Here is a 17,074-nt window from a genome sequence, read left to right on the forward strand (position 1 = left end):
TATCAAAACGACCCACCCTTGAGTTGCTGATGGCCACACAATAATCGTGTGACGCAGCAGCTTGCCGAGTATTGCATGGTCTTGCTCGTGGTAGGGGCACACAAGTAGCTAGTCCTTGGGAGCAAAAACCAAGGAAATGCATACAGAAGAGGAAGAGTGAACCAACACTGCGGCGTAAGGTTAGGGGTCAAGTTTGGAAGGAAGCCTGGGACAGTTCATAAGGCGGAACGTTTTCGACTCAACTCTGTCAAGTAAGGATGCAGAGCTAGAACCACACTAGATGTGAGAGCAGTACTCCATACAATGACGAATCAGTCCCTTGCAAAGATTATTTCTATGATGTTTAACCTTGATATTAATAACCTTATCACTTTGACCAATGTAAAACTGATCACATTCTTTACAGATATTGTTAACACAACTCTTTTGAGAGGTTGCAAAATCTTTGATAAGAATTTCTCTACCCTTATTACCATTGCTAAAGACCACAATAATATGTAAAATTCTCAATAAGACAGGAACATTAAGCAAGTTCTCACAATAGGGTGACGCCAATAAGTCCTTGTTCACAAAGATTCTTTAAGTTGAACATCTTTTCTGGCAAGATTACAAGCTGGATCAATGAAATGTAATTGACAGTATCTGAATACAATGTCACAGATAATGTAGATGGATCTGCGACATATAGATTGTCATAATGGCTTGTCAGTATTCCCTGTCCATTAACGGGAGCAATATCATGTTCTCACATAGAACACAATATTGATCTGGTAGACAAACTTAGTAGAGGCCAGATTGATCATGAATTTAAACTTATCAGTTTTGATGTGTCATTACTCATCAAAGTCTCTGTTGATGATTTAATGAAGGTTTTAACGGGAGTGCTAGAGAAACATACTTTACCATTGTTTACAATTACCATTTTAGAGTGAATTAAACTATATGTTAAAGATTATATGTTTCAGTTCAGTGATAGTCTCTTCACACAACAGTCTAGTATGAGTGCTGGAAAGCTTCTTTAGACCTTTTAAGTAATTCACATAATGAATTTTTTCAAAGCAAGATATTGTACGACATCTTACCTGGTAACAACAAATGGTACTGGGATGTTGGCAACATTTGTTTGTGGCATATGGATTAAGATAAATGAAAAAGATCTTGAGTTTGCATTGCCTGATATACTCAATAAAGTTCACTGTTGAAACTGACACACACAATGTACTGGCAATTTTTGATGAAAAAATTCATAGAGATAAGATTAATGTAAGGTTTAGCATATATCGTAAGCTCACAAATGACTGTACATATATTATTACTCTACTCATCACAACAAAGTGAAACGTTCTGTGTTTTCATCAATGTTTATCAGAGCATTTTGCATATTAGTCCAGAATGGACTGATGATGGACTCTGCATTATCTCTGACATTGGTTGAAAATCATAGTATCTCATATATTTCCTTGATTCAATTTGTAACTTACTGAGAAGCTATCAACGACATTCAAAGTAACGAACCATTGTGAACAAAGACTTGTTAGAGTTTCCTTATTTTGAGAACTTGCTTAATGTTCCCGTTTTACAGAAACTTTTAATATCAATGTTGTCTTCAGCAATACTAATCCGGTTAAGAAAAGTCTTACCAGTAATTCTGTAACTGCTTAGAAGGGTTTTACGTACAATATTCCCTGAAAAGAATGTGATCAGTTTTATATTGGTCAAACTGGTGTTAAACGTTGTCAAAAATCTAATGGATTATTTGCTCCAGTTTAGAGATTTTGGTCATCAACTTGACTGCAGCAGTGTAAATATCATCACATACATGAAATCAGTCATCGATATCAATATCCTTCAATAGTCTCTTATGAAACATAGTAAAGATATTAGGAAGCAAAATGTTGGATTACAACTTTATAAGTGAAGAAAATGTATGTTCCCATATCATAAGTTGACCTAAGGTTGTAGCTTGAGAAATGTGAGGTCGTCAAGACTGACTTGTGCCCTAATCACTTCACCTGTTTCATGATTCATTAGCCCTGCCCCGCCCGGCTGCGGCTGGTACATTATATTCTGGTTCTGTGTGTCTGCACTCAGTGCTGGTGATGTAATTATACTAAAGCGCTGGGTACTTCGTGTTTTTTGTTTCTCTATGGTTTTACCTGCATCTTGTACACACTCGTCACTTGTGTACTTTTTGCATACACACACACACACACACACACACACACACACACACACACACACACACACACACACTGGATTTGGCAGCGGATGGAACCATGGAAGCGGAAGTGAGTCACAGGGTGGGGGACGGGGGCGAAAGTTCTGGGAGCCTTCAAAAATGTGTGGAAGGCGAGAACATTATCTTGGAAAGCAAAAATGTGTATGTTTGAAGGAATAGTGGTTCCAACAATGTTATATGGTTGCGAGGCTTGGGCTATAGATAGGGTTGTGCGGAGGAGGGTGGATGTGTTGGAAATGAGATGTTTGAGGACAATATTTGGTGTGAGGTGGTTTGATCGAGTAAGTAATGAAAGGGTAAGACAGATGTATGGTAATAGAAAGAGTGTGGTTGAGAGAGCAGAAGAGGGTGTATTGAAATGGTTCGGTTACATGGAGAGAATGAGTGAGGAAAGATTGACAGAGAGGATATCCTTCAAACATACCCATTTTAGCTTTCCGAGATAATGTTCTCGACTTCCAAACATTCTTCAAGGCTCCCAGAATTTTCGCCCCCTACCCCACCCTATGATTCACTTCCGCTTCCATGGTTCCATCCACTGCCAAATCCACTCCCAGATATCTAAAACACTTCACATCCTCCAGTTTTTCTCCATTCAAACTTACCTCCCAATTGACTTGACCCTCAACATTACTGTACCTAATAACCTTGCTCTTATTCACATTTACTCTCAACTTTCTTCTTTCACACTCTTTACCAGACTCAGTCACCAGCTTCTGCAGTTTCTCACGTGAATCAGCCGCCAGCGCTGTATCATCAGCGAACAACAACTGACTCACTTCCCAAGCTCTCTCATCCACAACAGACTTCATACTTGCCCCTCTTTCCAAAACTCTTGCATTCACCTCCCTAGCAACCCCATCCATAAACAAATTAAACAACCATGGAGACATCACACACCCCTGCCGCAAACCTACATTCACTGAGAACCAATCACTTTCCTCTCTTCCTACACGTACACATGCCTTACATCCTCAATAAAAACTTTTCACTGCTTCTAACAACTTGCCTCCCACACCATATATTCTTAATACCTTCCACAAAGCATCTCTATCAACTCTATCATATGCCTTCTCCAGATCCATAAATGCTACATACAAATCCATTTGCTTTTCTAAGTATTTCTCACATACATTCCTCAAAGCAAACACCTGATCCACACATCCTCTACCACTTCTGAAACCACACTGCTCTTCCCCAATCTGATGCTCTGTACATGCCTTCACCCTCTCAATCAACACCCTTCCATATGATTTACCAGGAATATTCAGCAGACTTATACCTCTGTAATTTGAGCACTCACCTTTGTCCTTTTTGCCTTTGTACAATGGCACTATGCAAGCATTCCGCCAATCCTCAGGCACCTCACCATGAATCATACATACATCAAATAACCCTACCAACCAGTCAACAACACAGTCAACAACACAGTCAACAACACAGTCACTCCCTTTTTTTTTATAAATTCCACTGCAATACCATCCAAACCCGCTGCCTTGCCGGCTTTCATCTTCCGCAAAGTTTTTACTACCTCTTCTCTGTTTACCAAATCATTTTTCCTAACCCTCTCGCTTTGCACACCACCTCGACCAAAACACCCTATATCCGCTACTCTATCATCAAACACATTCAACAAAACTTCAAAATACTCACTCCACCTCCTCACATCACCACTACTTGTTATCACCTCCCCATTAGCCCCCTGCACCGAAGTTCCCATTTGTTCCCTTGTCTTACACACTTTATTTACCTCCTTCCAAAACATCTTTTTATTCTCCACAAAATTTAATGATACTCTTTCACCCCAACTCTCATTTGCCCTCTTTTTCACCTCTTGCACCTTTCTCTTGACCTCCTGCCTCTTTCTTTTATACATCTTCCACTCATTTGCATTATTTCCCTGCAAAACTCGTCCAAATGCCTCTCTCTTCTCTTTCACTAATAATCTTACCTCTTCATCCCGCCACTCACTACCCTTTCTAATCTGTCCACCTCCCACGCTTCTCATGCCACAAGCATCTTTTGCGCAAGCCATCACTGCTTCCCTAAATGCATCCCATTCCTCCCCCACTCTCCTTACCTCCTTTGTTCTCACCTTTTTTCACTCTGTACTCAGTCTCTCTTGGTACTTCCTCACACAAGTCTCCTTCCCAAGCTCACTTACGCTCACCACTCTCTTCACACCAACATTCTCTCTTCTTTTCTGAAAACCTCTACAAATCTTCACCTTCGTCTCCACAAGATAATGATCAGACATCCCTCCAGTTGCATCTCTCAGCATATTAACACCCAAAAGTCTCTCTTTCACGCGCCTATCAATTTACACGTAATCCAATAACGCTCTCTGGCCATCTCTCCTATTTATATACGTATACTTATGTATCTCTTTGTAAACCAGGTATTCTCAATCACCAGTCCTTTTTCAGCACACAAATCGACAAGCTCTTCACCATTTCCATTTACAGCACTGAACACCCCATGTACACCAATTATTCCCTCAACTGCCACATTACTCACCTTTGCATTCAAATCACCCATCACTATAACCCGGTCTAGTGCATCAAAACTGCTATCGCACTCACTCAGCTGCTCCAAAACACTTGCCTCTCATGATCTTTTTTTCATACCCAGGTGCATAGGCACCAGTAATCACCCATGTCTCTCCTTCCACTTTCAGTTTTACCCATATCAATCTAAAGTTTACTTTTTTACATTCTATCACATACTCCCACAACTCCCGTTTTAAGAGTAGTGCTACTCCTTTCTTTGCTCTTGTCCTCCCACCAACCCCTGACTTTACTCCCAAAACATTCCCAAACCACTCTTCCCCTTTACCCTTGAGCTTCGTTTCACTCAGAGCCAAAACATCCAGGTTCCTTTCCTCAAACATACTCCCTATCTTTCCTTTTCTCATCCACACATACTTAGACACTCCAATCTGAGCCTTCGCGGTGGATGAGCACTCCTTCTTGTGTTTCCCCTTTTAGAAAGTCAAAATACGTGGAGGGGAGGGTTTCTATCCCCCCGCTCCCGTCCCCTTTAGTCGCCTTCTACGACACGTGGGAAGTGTTCTTTCTCCCCTCGACTTGATGTTACTTGGAAGTTTTATGACTCTGAATGGCTTGATAACCATCATGCACTAATAGCATTCGGGGAAAAAACGAATTATATCAGCATTTGATATTCCTCATGGCAGAGGTTCATAATAAGACATTAATGTCCTATTTTTTCGTGTTAGTGTATGCGTGTGTGTGTGTGTGTGTGTGTGTGTGTGTGTGTGTATTTTACGTATATCTATCATGACCATTATGTATAATGCCACATGTATGACTTCCACTGTCTTACATGATGCGCAGTCCGCTGATGCATGTAGGACATGCCTCCCTGGCTGTATATGCTACACAAAAAAAATAACAACATCCTTAGTGGGGTTTGAACCACTAGGGTTCAGTTCTTACTGGAGTTTTTTTTTCAGTTGAAGACAGATCTATATAACATCATCCTAAGTACCTAACTATATTTTCCCTGGACAGTTAACATATCATCAGTAACAGACCTTCATCATGTAGCGGTCAGTGTTGCTGACCGTGATGCATTCACAGGTCGCACGAGGACGAGTGCAAAGGTTCCAATCTAGGTTGTGTCAACCCAGCTGTTCATCTCCCCTCGGGCTTGGTCGACAAACCAGTTAACTGGCTCAGGATAAGGTGTATATATACAAAGAGAGAGAACATTTCTAAGATGCTCATGATCAGGGCATTCAGTTGCCCGTGCCGTCTCAGCGTACATACATACAAAAAAAGAATATGTAGAGCTTACTGGACAGGGAGGTGACAGAGCAGGACAGCCGTACAAATGCTACCTGTAAAGGACTTCCTAATGAGCGTGTAGGACATGCTATCTTCAGAGGCTCTACGCAGGATTTCCCCCCACAACGGCAGGGACGACGAGATAACTTTGGCCAAAACAGATTATCTAAAGTTTCTTCAGGAACAGACACCATGATTCTTACATAAGTACGTGATTCTCGAAGTATTTACACTGGAATGTGGGCACTATCGATGAGGGTGTATAGTAGTCTTTTGCACCGAACAATATTATCAGTTTTACCCGGAGAATGTGAGAGAAGGAAGGAGAGGAGGAGGGGAACAGAAGGAGGGATAGGAGGAGAGGGACACGGTCAGACAAAAGGAGATGGAGGGAGGCAGGGTTAGACGGGGTGTAAAGATTGCTATATTAAAGATGAGGTTAAGGAACACTAAGAAGAATCTTAAGTAGTAGTGCGAGGAACACTGAAAAATAAAACCCTAAGTACCAGGTAAAGAACCTTATGTAGTGGGTCAAGGAACACTAGGGTAAAGAACCTTATGTAGTGGGTCAAGGAACACTAGGGTAAAGAACCTTATGTAGTGGGTCAAGGAACACTAGGGTAAAGAACCTTATGTAGTGGGTCAAGGAACACTAGGGTAAAGAACCTTATGTAGTGGGTCAAGGAACACTAGGGTAAAGAACCTTATGTAGTGGGTCAAGGAACACTAGGGTAAAGAACCTTATGTAGTGGGTCAAGGAACACTAGGGTAAAGAACCTTATGTAGTGGAACAAGGAACACTAGGGTAAAGAACCTTATGTAGTGGAACAAGGAACACTAGGGTAAAGAACCTTATGTAGTGGGTCAAGGAACACTAGGGTAAAGAACCTTATGTAGTGGGTCAAGGAACACTAGGGTAAAGAACCTTATGTAGTGGAACAAGGAACACTAGGGTAAAGAACCTTATGTAGTGGAACAAGGAACACTAGGGTAAAGAACCTTATGTAGTGGAACAAGGAACACTAGGGTAAAGAACCTTATGTAGTGGAACAAGGAACACTAGGGTAAAGAACCTTATGTAGTGGAACAAGGAACACTAGGGTAAAGAACCTTATGTAGTGGAACAAGGAACACTAGGGTAAAAGACCTTATGTAGTGGGTCAAGGAACACTAGGGTAAAAGACCTTATGTAGTGGGTCAAGGAACACTAGGGTAAAGAACCTCATGCAGTGGGTCAAGGAACACTAGGGTAAAAGACCTTATGTAGTGGGTCAAGGAACACTAGGGTAAAGAACCTTATGTAGTGGCACAAGGAACACTAGGGTAAAAGACCTTATGTAGTGGGTCAAGGAACACTAGGGTAAAAGACCTTATGTAGTGGGTCAAGGAACACTAGGGTAAAAGACCTTATGTAGTGGAACAAGGAACACTAGGGGTAAGAACCTTATATACTGGAACAAGGAACACTAGGGGTAAAAGACCTTATGTAGTGGGTCAAGGAACACTAGGGTAAAAAAACCTTATGTAGTGGAGTAAGGAACACTAGGGTAAAGAACCTTATGTAGTGGGTCAAGGAACACTAGGGTAAAAAAACCTTATGTAGTGGAGTAAGGAACACTAGGGTAAAGAACCTTATGTAGTGGAACAAGGAGCACTAGGGTAAAGAACCTTATGTAGTGGAACAAGGAGCACTAGGGTAAAGAACCTTATATAGTGGAACAACGAACACTAGGGTAAAGAACCTTATATAGTGGAACAAGGAACACTGGGGTAAAAGACCTTATGTAGTGGGTCAAGGAACACTAGGGTAAAGAACCTTATGTAGTGGGTCAAGGAACACTAGGGTAAAGAGCCTTATGTAGTGGAACAAGGAACACTGGGGTAAAGAACCTTATGTAGTGGGTCAAGGAACACTAGGGTAAAGAACCTTATATAGTGGAACAAGGAACACTGGGGTAAAAGACCTTATGTAGTGGGTCAAGGAACACTAGGGTAAAGAACCTTATGTAGTGGGTCAAGGAACACTAGGGTAAAGAGCCTTATGTAGTGGAACAAGGAACACTGGGGTAAAGAACCTTATGTAGTGGGTCAAGGAACACTAGGGTAAAGAACCTTATGTAGTGGAACAAGGAACACTAGGGTAAAAGACCTTATGTAGTGGGTCAAGGAACACTAGGGTAAAGAACCTTATGTAGTGGAACAAGGAACACTAGGGTAAAGAACCTTATATAGTGGAACAAGGAACACTGGGGTAAAGAACCTTATGTAGTGGGTCAAGGAACACTAGGGTAAAGAACCTTATGTAGTGGAACAAGGAACACTAGGGTAAAAGACCTTATGTAGTGGGTCAAGGAACACTAGGGTAAAGAACCTTATGTAGTGGGTCAAGGAACACTAGGGTAAAGAGCCTTATGTAGTGGAACAAGGAACACTGGGGTAAAGAACCTTATGTAGTGGGTCAAGGAACACTGGGGTATAGAACCTTATGTAGTGGAACAAGGAACACTAGGGTAAAGAACCTTATGTAGTGGGTCAAGGAACACTAGGGTAAAGAACCTTATGTAGTGGAACAAGGAACACTAGGGTAAAAGACCTTATGTAGTGGGTCAAGGAACACTAGGGTAAAGAACCTTATGTAGTGGAACAAGGAACACTAGGGTGAAGAACCTTACGTAGTGGGTCAAGGAACACTAGGGTAAAGAACCTTATGTAGTGGAACAAGGAACACTAGGGTAGAGAACCTTATGTAGTGGGTCAAGGAACACTGGGGTAAAGAACCTTATGTAGTGGGTCAAGGAACACTAGGGTAAAGAACCTTATGTAGTGGAACAAGGAACACTAGGGTAAAAGACCTTATGTAGTGGGTCAAGGAACACTAGGGTAAAGAACCTTATGTAGTGGAACAAGGAACACTGGGGTAAAGAACCTTATGTAGTGGGTCAAGGAACACTAAGGTAAAGAACCTTATGTAGTGGGTCAAGGAACACTAGGGTGAAGAACCTTACGTAGTCGGTCAAGGAACACTAGGGTAAAGAACCTTATGTAGTGGGTCAAGGAACACTGGGGTAAAGAACCTTATGTAGTGGGTCAAGGTACACTAGGGTAAAGAACCTTATGTAGTGGGTCAAGGAACACTAGGGTGAAGAACCTTACGTAGTGGGTCAAGGAACACTAGGGTAAAGAACCTTATGTAGTGGGTCAAGGAACACTCGGGTAAAGAACCTTATGTAGTGGGTCAAGGAACACTAGGGTATAGAAACTTATATACTGGATTAAGGAACACTAGGATAAAAAACTTTATGTAGCGGGTCAAGGAACACTAGGGTAAAGACCCTTACGTAGTGGGTCAAGGAACACTAGAGTAAAGAACCTTATATAGTGGGTCAAGGAACACTAGGGTAAAGAACCTTATGTAGTGGGTCAAGGAACACTAGGGTAAAGAACCTTATGTAGTGGAACAAGGAACACTAGGGTAAAGAACCTTATATAGTGGGTCAACGAACACTAGGGTAAAGAACCTTATGTAGTGGAACAAGGAACACTAGGGTAAAGAACCTTATGTAGTGGGTCAAGGAACACTAGGGTAAAGAACCTTATGTAGTGGAACAAGGAACACTAGGGTAAAGAACCTTATGTAGTGGGTCAAGGAACACTAGGGTAAAGAACCTTATATAGTGGGTCAAGGAACACTAGGGTAAAGAACCTTATGTAGTGGAACAAGGAACACTAGGGTAAAGAACCTTATATAGTGGGTCAACGAACACTAGGGTAAAGAACCTTATGTAGTGGAACAAGGAACACTAGGGTAAAGAACCTTATGTAGTGGGTCAAGGAACACTAGGGTAAAGAACCTTATATAGTGGGTCAACGAACACTAGGGTAAAGAACCTTATGTAGTGGAACAAGGAACACTAGGGTAAAGAACCTTATATAGTGGGTCAACGAACACTAGGGTAAAGAACCTTATATAGTGGGTCAACGAACACTAGGGTAAAGAACCATGGGAGGAAACAAGAGTGACAGAAATAGTAGTAAGAGAAATGGCCGTGAGTTAGGCATTGAGTAAGAAAAGCAACAGTGATAAAGTCAGAAGTGAGACAGGAGGGAGGGAGAGAGGTAGCAGTGAGGGAGGCAGAGGAGAGAGAGAGAGAGAGAGAGAGAGAGAGAGAGAGAGAGAGAGAGAGAGAGAGAGAGAGAGAGAGAGAGAGAGAGAGAGAGAGAGAGAGAGAGAGAGAGAGAGAGAGAGAGAGAGAGAGAGAGAGAGAGAGAGGCAGGGCAGCAGTGAGGGGAAACAGCATGGAGTGAGGCAGCAGCGAGTGACACAGCAGAGAGAGAAACTGCAGTGAGGGAGACAGCCTGAGAAAGAAGTAGCAGTGAAGAAGGCAGCAAGGAGAGAGGCAACAGTGGAAACAGGCAGCAGTGTAAAAAGAAAACAGTATAGGAGAGAACAACGAGAGAGGAAATCCTTACGTTAGCATTAGTGACAGAAGTAATTACAAGGGTGGCAACATTGAAAAGAGAAGTCATAAAGAGGTCAACAGTGAAGAAGGCAAGCAAGTGATAGCGTTCTTCGACACGTGGCAGTGCCTGCAGGACAGTGCTAGGGCTGTGCCTGTAAGGTAGTGCCTTTAGAACCGTTCCTGTAGGATAGTGTCTATAGGAGTGTGCCTGTGAGAGAGTGCTGAAGCCGAGCCTGTAGGGTAGTGCCTACAGGGCAGTGCCTACAGGGCACTGCTCGACACTGTCACTAACTGGATCATGAGAGCCAGCGGTCTGTACCAGCCCCCGTATTCCCCTTATTACTAAGGATTCCCTGAGAATGGCTTCCCTGAGATTTCTCAAATACCATCTTTTCCTCATTTTTCTGTAGCGTATATCAATCAGTTTACTTCTTACTTAATGTATCTCATTCCTTTTTTATATCTTGTCATCTAAAATAGACGAGTTGGCACGGAGCCGTAGCCATCTTGGATTTGCAGTACAGCCTTAGGTTATCTTCCATGATCCTCGTGCAAACTTCGAGGCTGTAATCAATTTCCAAGCAGTGAAGTGAAGGACTATCATGTTCGACCCTCTGCTGTTACCAATACGTCTTTACATCTTTTCTGACAATTTACTTGTTCCAGGCTCTGGATGGCCTGTCTTTGCTCTCATCTAAATATCATAAGACTGGCTTCGAAACATGAAGGTTGTAATCAAGTAATCAAATACTGTTCTCTTTTCCTTATTGGGCGAATATAAGGTATCTGACCATTCACTGTACAGTAAATCAGCTCTCGCACTTACGATACCATTTTTGTTTCATTTTGCCCTTTCCTATCAATTTCTAGTATTTCTTTAAGTGCGATAACCAAACCTCAGAAATAATTTAGTTTTGGCCTAAGTTACTCTGAGTATCTTTTCGAAGATTTCCTTATCCATATACTTAACTGTGATGCTAATGTTAGCCACATAGCTATTTGTCTTTCCGACAGTAATCTGAGGTGCAGCTCCAGCAACAGGTTAGGTACAATGTCAACTTCCAAGTATCTTTCACCCACTGATTCCTGCAGCTTATATCTTCCTGGATAATGTTTGTATCGAGCCCTACTTTCTCTTTATTTCAGCCCCATTCCTTTGCATTTGCATGGGTTAAGTTCCATGAAATATTCATCAATCCCCCAACATTGGAGTTTGTCTTGGTTCCCTTGTAAGTTGGTGCAATCCTCATCATTCTTGATTTCCCTCACCCGCAAACATGTTCAGAAATGAATCCATTCCTTCTGGCAAACATTCTGCATAGACCAAGTCCCAGGCACAAGTTCTACAGCACGCCAGGAAGATGACTTCAACCCATTTCGTGAAGGCTCTTCTGATAAACTTTTTTTCTATCCACAAAGGTATATTTCTGTTCATTCAAGGAGTTTCCAGTTTAGTTAGTGAAGATGATCCAGTTTATTTACATCCTCCCATACGGCACAGTGTTAAACTCTTTCTTGAAGTCCAGAAAGAAGCTAAGCTACCTATCCTTCTCTTGTCTGAAAGATGGCTTACCCTCTCGTAGTCATCTCGGGATTTACTTTGCATGACTTCCTTTCCCTGAATCCGTCATTTTACAAGTTATCATTCATTTACTTTCTGATTATCATGTCTAGTTTTTACAGACCACATTCTCCAGAAAGATCAATCTATACTTCAGTTCAATTTCCCTATCTTCTTTCTTAAGAATAGGCACAACGTTTTATTCTCTCCACCCATTTGCACTGCAGCCTCTTCCAGCGTCATACTGAACAATTTTCAACCGACCAGTCAAGTACATCTTCACAGTTCGTCCGCACACATGGAAAAACTATAAAGCCTGATGTGGGCCAAGGTCCTAAGATGGTCTGCTTGTGTGTCATCTAGCGATTGCAAGGCTTTCATAGATATCTTTTTCATTCCACTTCGCTGCTATCATTTCCTATCCTACACCAGTCTATCATCACACTATTATTTTCTTTGTCACCCCAGCCTGTCAGTACAGAATTTCTATCTATCCTACCCCAGTGTGTTAGCACAATATTGTCTATCACACCCCAACCTGTCACGTTATTGTCTCCAGCTGTGTGGACACTTTTGACTCTGTCGTTCATCACCTCGTATAACTTTACATCGTCCTTTACAGCTCTTCCCTCTGAATCTCGCAGCCTAACTTAAATGCTCTTTAACCAACAGTCTGTCCCTGATGAATTTATGCAAAAGTTTTGGATTTTCTTTTGTCTTATCCACAATAAATCTTTTCTGCTCCTTCCTCCTTCCATTACCGCACTACCTCACACATGTTGGTTGGCTGACATGTCGCCCTTATCTTCTCCACAGTACATTCCAAAGTCCATTTGACTACTAACGTATTTGACTGACCCATAACTCTCTTTCCTCTTCTTCCCTTTCTTTCCGCGGAAATAAAGTTAGCTCGACCGAAGTACTTCATTGAAGATACCCAAGACCCTTCCATAAGTATGATTTCTATCATGGCTATGGAATTTCATTTTCCAGTTTTACATTTTGGAAGAAGTTGCTAACTTCTGTGTAACTTCTACAATCATACCTCATCCTTAAGTCCGGCTTCTTGTCTGATCTTTTTATGTCCTCATTAACTACGTGATGAAACTCGGGCATTCTGTGATCACTTTACCTGTTGGTATATCGTGACTAATATTCACAATATCCATCTTGCTATGTTGCAACGTCCAGATGAGATCTGATAAAGATGGTGTATAAGTCTCTCTCATTCTAGTGTGCTCAGTGATATGCTGACATAGAATGTTTCCCTGTATACGCTAACTGAATTTTCCCATCATTAGAACCTAACCATCTCTGAGATTTGATTTTCTCGCTGCTTCCACTTTAATTCTATTCTTCCCTTCATTATCCTCGTTGCATCTTTATCTAGTTCATAAAAATTTCTTCAGAGGATTATTGATTCTCAACACCATTATGAATAACTCGTGAAATTTTTATTTGTCTGTTGCTAGAAGAGGCAGACGTCCTCCTCCCCTACCTTGTCCCTTCGCTTCACTCTTCCTCCTCGCTGTCATGTATTCCCTCATACACATTGTGTCTACCTCTTAAGGTCAATTTTACCTCCACCATCCCACACTGTCAAGTTTGTTTTCAGTGATTCAGTTTCAGTGCTTAACCGTTGCTTGTAGTGCCTTCTCAACTTGGGTTTATACATAAGCTATTTTTCATTTATCGCTCAAAGGGTTTACAAAGGAATACAGAGGAATTTAAGCAGTGACAGAGCAATGGGTCCCTTCGAAGCTGTTCGTGATAGTGGAGGAGATATGCAAATCATAGATCAGTGTGGTAAGTGTAGAAATACGTACATATCAAACATACAAAAATATCATACAATATTCAGATAGTTAAAGAGGCGCGAATAACGTCAGTCGTGGAGTTGAAACGAAATATTTATCTACTTTCCACCACTGTAATTGGCAAGTCATTCCATACATTAACAATCCTGTTGAAGTAGATATGTTTTGCCTCAGTCGAGGTAAAAACGTTTGTCCATGAGTCTTTAACCATTACTACGAACGAAATCAGACGAATCTATCGCTATGTAAGTCATTAGATCAAGATTATCGAAGCCTTTGATTTTCAATGCCTGCATGAGATCACTCCTCAACCTTCCCTTTTACAAGTTTAGCATATTTAGGGTCATTTCTTTTTGTTAATCTGTCTCAGGGTCACCCAAAGAAGACTCTCTTGTCCTTTTTATTTGGTGGTTTTCACACTTCAGATATATTTATATTCATACCTGTTTATATCACATATTCCAGTTCCCTAATTTCCTCTCCCTATTTAATGACACCTTTCATGTTTTTATTACATAATTCCTCATTTTTTTTATTTTTTTTTTCGTCCGCTCCTGTTGCTCTATCCACAACAACCGTTCCACACCTCTTCCGTTGCAACTGTTTTCTCCTTTGATTTGTATCAGATGTTTTCTCTCCTCACTGTAAGACTTTCAGAATACTGAAAATCCTGTTCATACAACTTCCTTTCCCGCATACCCACAACGTGTGGTGTGTGTGTGTGTGTGTGTGTTCGTGTGTGTGTGTGTGTGTGTGTGTGTGTGTGTGTGTGTGTGTATGTGGGATTACTTTTGTGTGGCTCTGTGCATGTGTTAATCTTTGCATCATTGTGCATATGTGAATGTATGTTTATATGTATATATTTAGGCTCATATGTGTTTAAGGTGACAAGCCAAATATCCCCTGTTCCATGAAGGACATTTCCCAACTGCATTAAAAGAAAAACCTGAGCCTCTTTCCTCCCCAGTGGGATGAGACCATAAACCACGGCTCCCTGCTTAACCTCATCTGACTCTTGTTATAGCCCCGTTAAGCCTCCCCCCCCCCCCCTCTCTCTCTCTCTCTCTCTCTCTCTCTCTCTCTCTCTCTCTCTCTCTCTCTCTCTCTCTCTCTCCCTCTCTCTCTCTCTCTCTCTCTCTTCATCAGTCATCACCACAGCCTCCTCCTCCTCCTCCTCCACCACACCACAGGGCCACTCTCCCTCACTAACTATTCATGACACCAGTCCATTTTTCTCCCTCAGACGCGAGCCGTGGCCGTGGCACACTACAGACAGACGCTGCTGGTACACCAATGATTCATTTCTACCCTGCTTCCTCCCCACCCCTGCACCCAATCTCCGTCCCCACTCCAATCATCTCCAAGACCCTCCCTCCCACACTTTCCCTTCCATCGGATCACCATCTTCCCCCAAGAGGGTCAACTGTGGAGTGGTGTGGGCTGGGGGTCACCTCAGGTCATCAGGTGCATCGAGGACTCATCACCTGGGAGGCAGGTGGCTGAGGTCGTGCAGTGGTCAGGCAGGAGACCAGTGTCTTTATTGGTCTCATGGTGCGACTCGCATGATAATGGTGGGCTCGGGGTCAAGCGTGACTGTTTTGATGTAACAATAGCGAAAGTTAACAGCCTTGTGTAACTCTTTCATTGCTACTGCAGTAGGCAATATCCATTTAGTGATATATATATATATATATATATATATATATATATATATATATATATATATATATATATATATATATATATATATATATATATATATATATATATACATATATATATATATATATATATATATATATATATATATATATATATATATATATATATATATATATATATATATATATATATATATATATATATACATATATATATATATATATATGTATTTTTCTTTTTTTATTTATTCATTTTGCTTAGTCGATGTCTCCGGCGTTAGCGAGGTAGCGCAAGGAAACAGACGAATGAATGGCCCAACCCACCCACATACACATGTATATACATACACATCCACACACGCAATATATACATACCTATACATCTCACCGTATACATATATATATACACACACAGACATATACATATAATACATATGTACATAATTCATACTGTCTGCCTTTATTCATTCCCATCGCCACCCCGCCACATGAAAATAACCACCCCCTCCCCCCAAATGCGCGCGCGGTAGCGATAGGAAAAGAAAACAAAGGCCACTTTAGTTCACATTCAGTCTCTAGCTGTCATGTAAGAATGCACCGAAACCACAGCTCCCTTTCCACATCCAGGCCCCACAGAACTTTCCATGGGTTACCCCAAACGCTTCACATGCCCTGGTTCAATCCATTGACAGCACGTCGACCTCGGTATGCCACATCGTCCCAATTCACTCTATTCCTTGCACGTCTTACACCTTCCTATTTCAATCCATGTTCCTTAGGGCATTACGTATCTGCAGTCCAGTGTTTATAGATGATGAGTTTTAAGGGATATATTCTATTGGATCTAAGTTAAAGTACACTAGATCTTTCATTGTAAATCCCTAAAGTTAGCAAAGAAATGATTTTATAGAGTTGAGCCCAAACCTCCCATGAACACCAAGAATCTCTTAGTTCTCCCTTTTAATGATAATTTCACTTTACCTCCCATGTTGCTTAAATCCTTTAATGTAAACGTTGTCTTCAGCATAAATAATACTATAAAGAATTTCTTAATCAGGAATTCACCAGAAAATTCTCTTGGATGTATCTATAAAGTGCCATGTGGAAATTGTGGTGAATTTTATGTCGGTCAGAGTGGTAAGGATCTTTCTGTTAGACTTAAGCAACACAAATATAGTATAAGAACGGGACAAGAATCAAATGCCTTGTTTAATCACGTTAAAAACTATGATCATTCTTTTGACTGGAGTAATGCCATCTCACTTATTAACTCTAACTCTATTACCACCAGAAATATCATTGAATCTTCTATTATCAAATACACAAAATATAATCTTAATATTAATGATGATGTATACAAATTAGATGACTTTATTGTTGATAAAATTCGTAAATTGATAAGTTTATGAACGCTCTTTGTATGCCTTGAACAATCGCATGTTTACCAAATGGCGTGCGAGCTTCGTCTCTTCGATGTATATCAACTGGCTGTTATATTTTTCTCTTGTGTCTCCCCTGATGATGTGA

Source organism: Panulirus ornatus, chromosome 17 (assembly GCF_036320965.1).
Source record: "Panulirus ornatus isolate Po-2019 chromosome 17, ASM3632096v1, whole genome shotgun sequence".
Classification (NCBI taxonomy): Eukaryota; Metazoa; Arthropoda; class Malacostraca; order Decapoda; family Palinuridae; genus Panulirus; species Panulirus ornatus.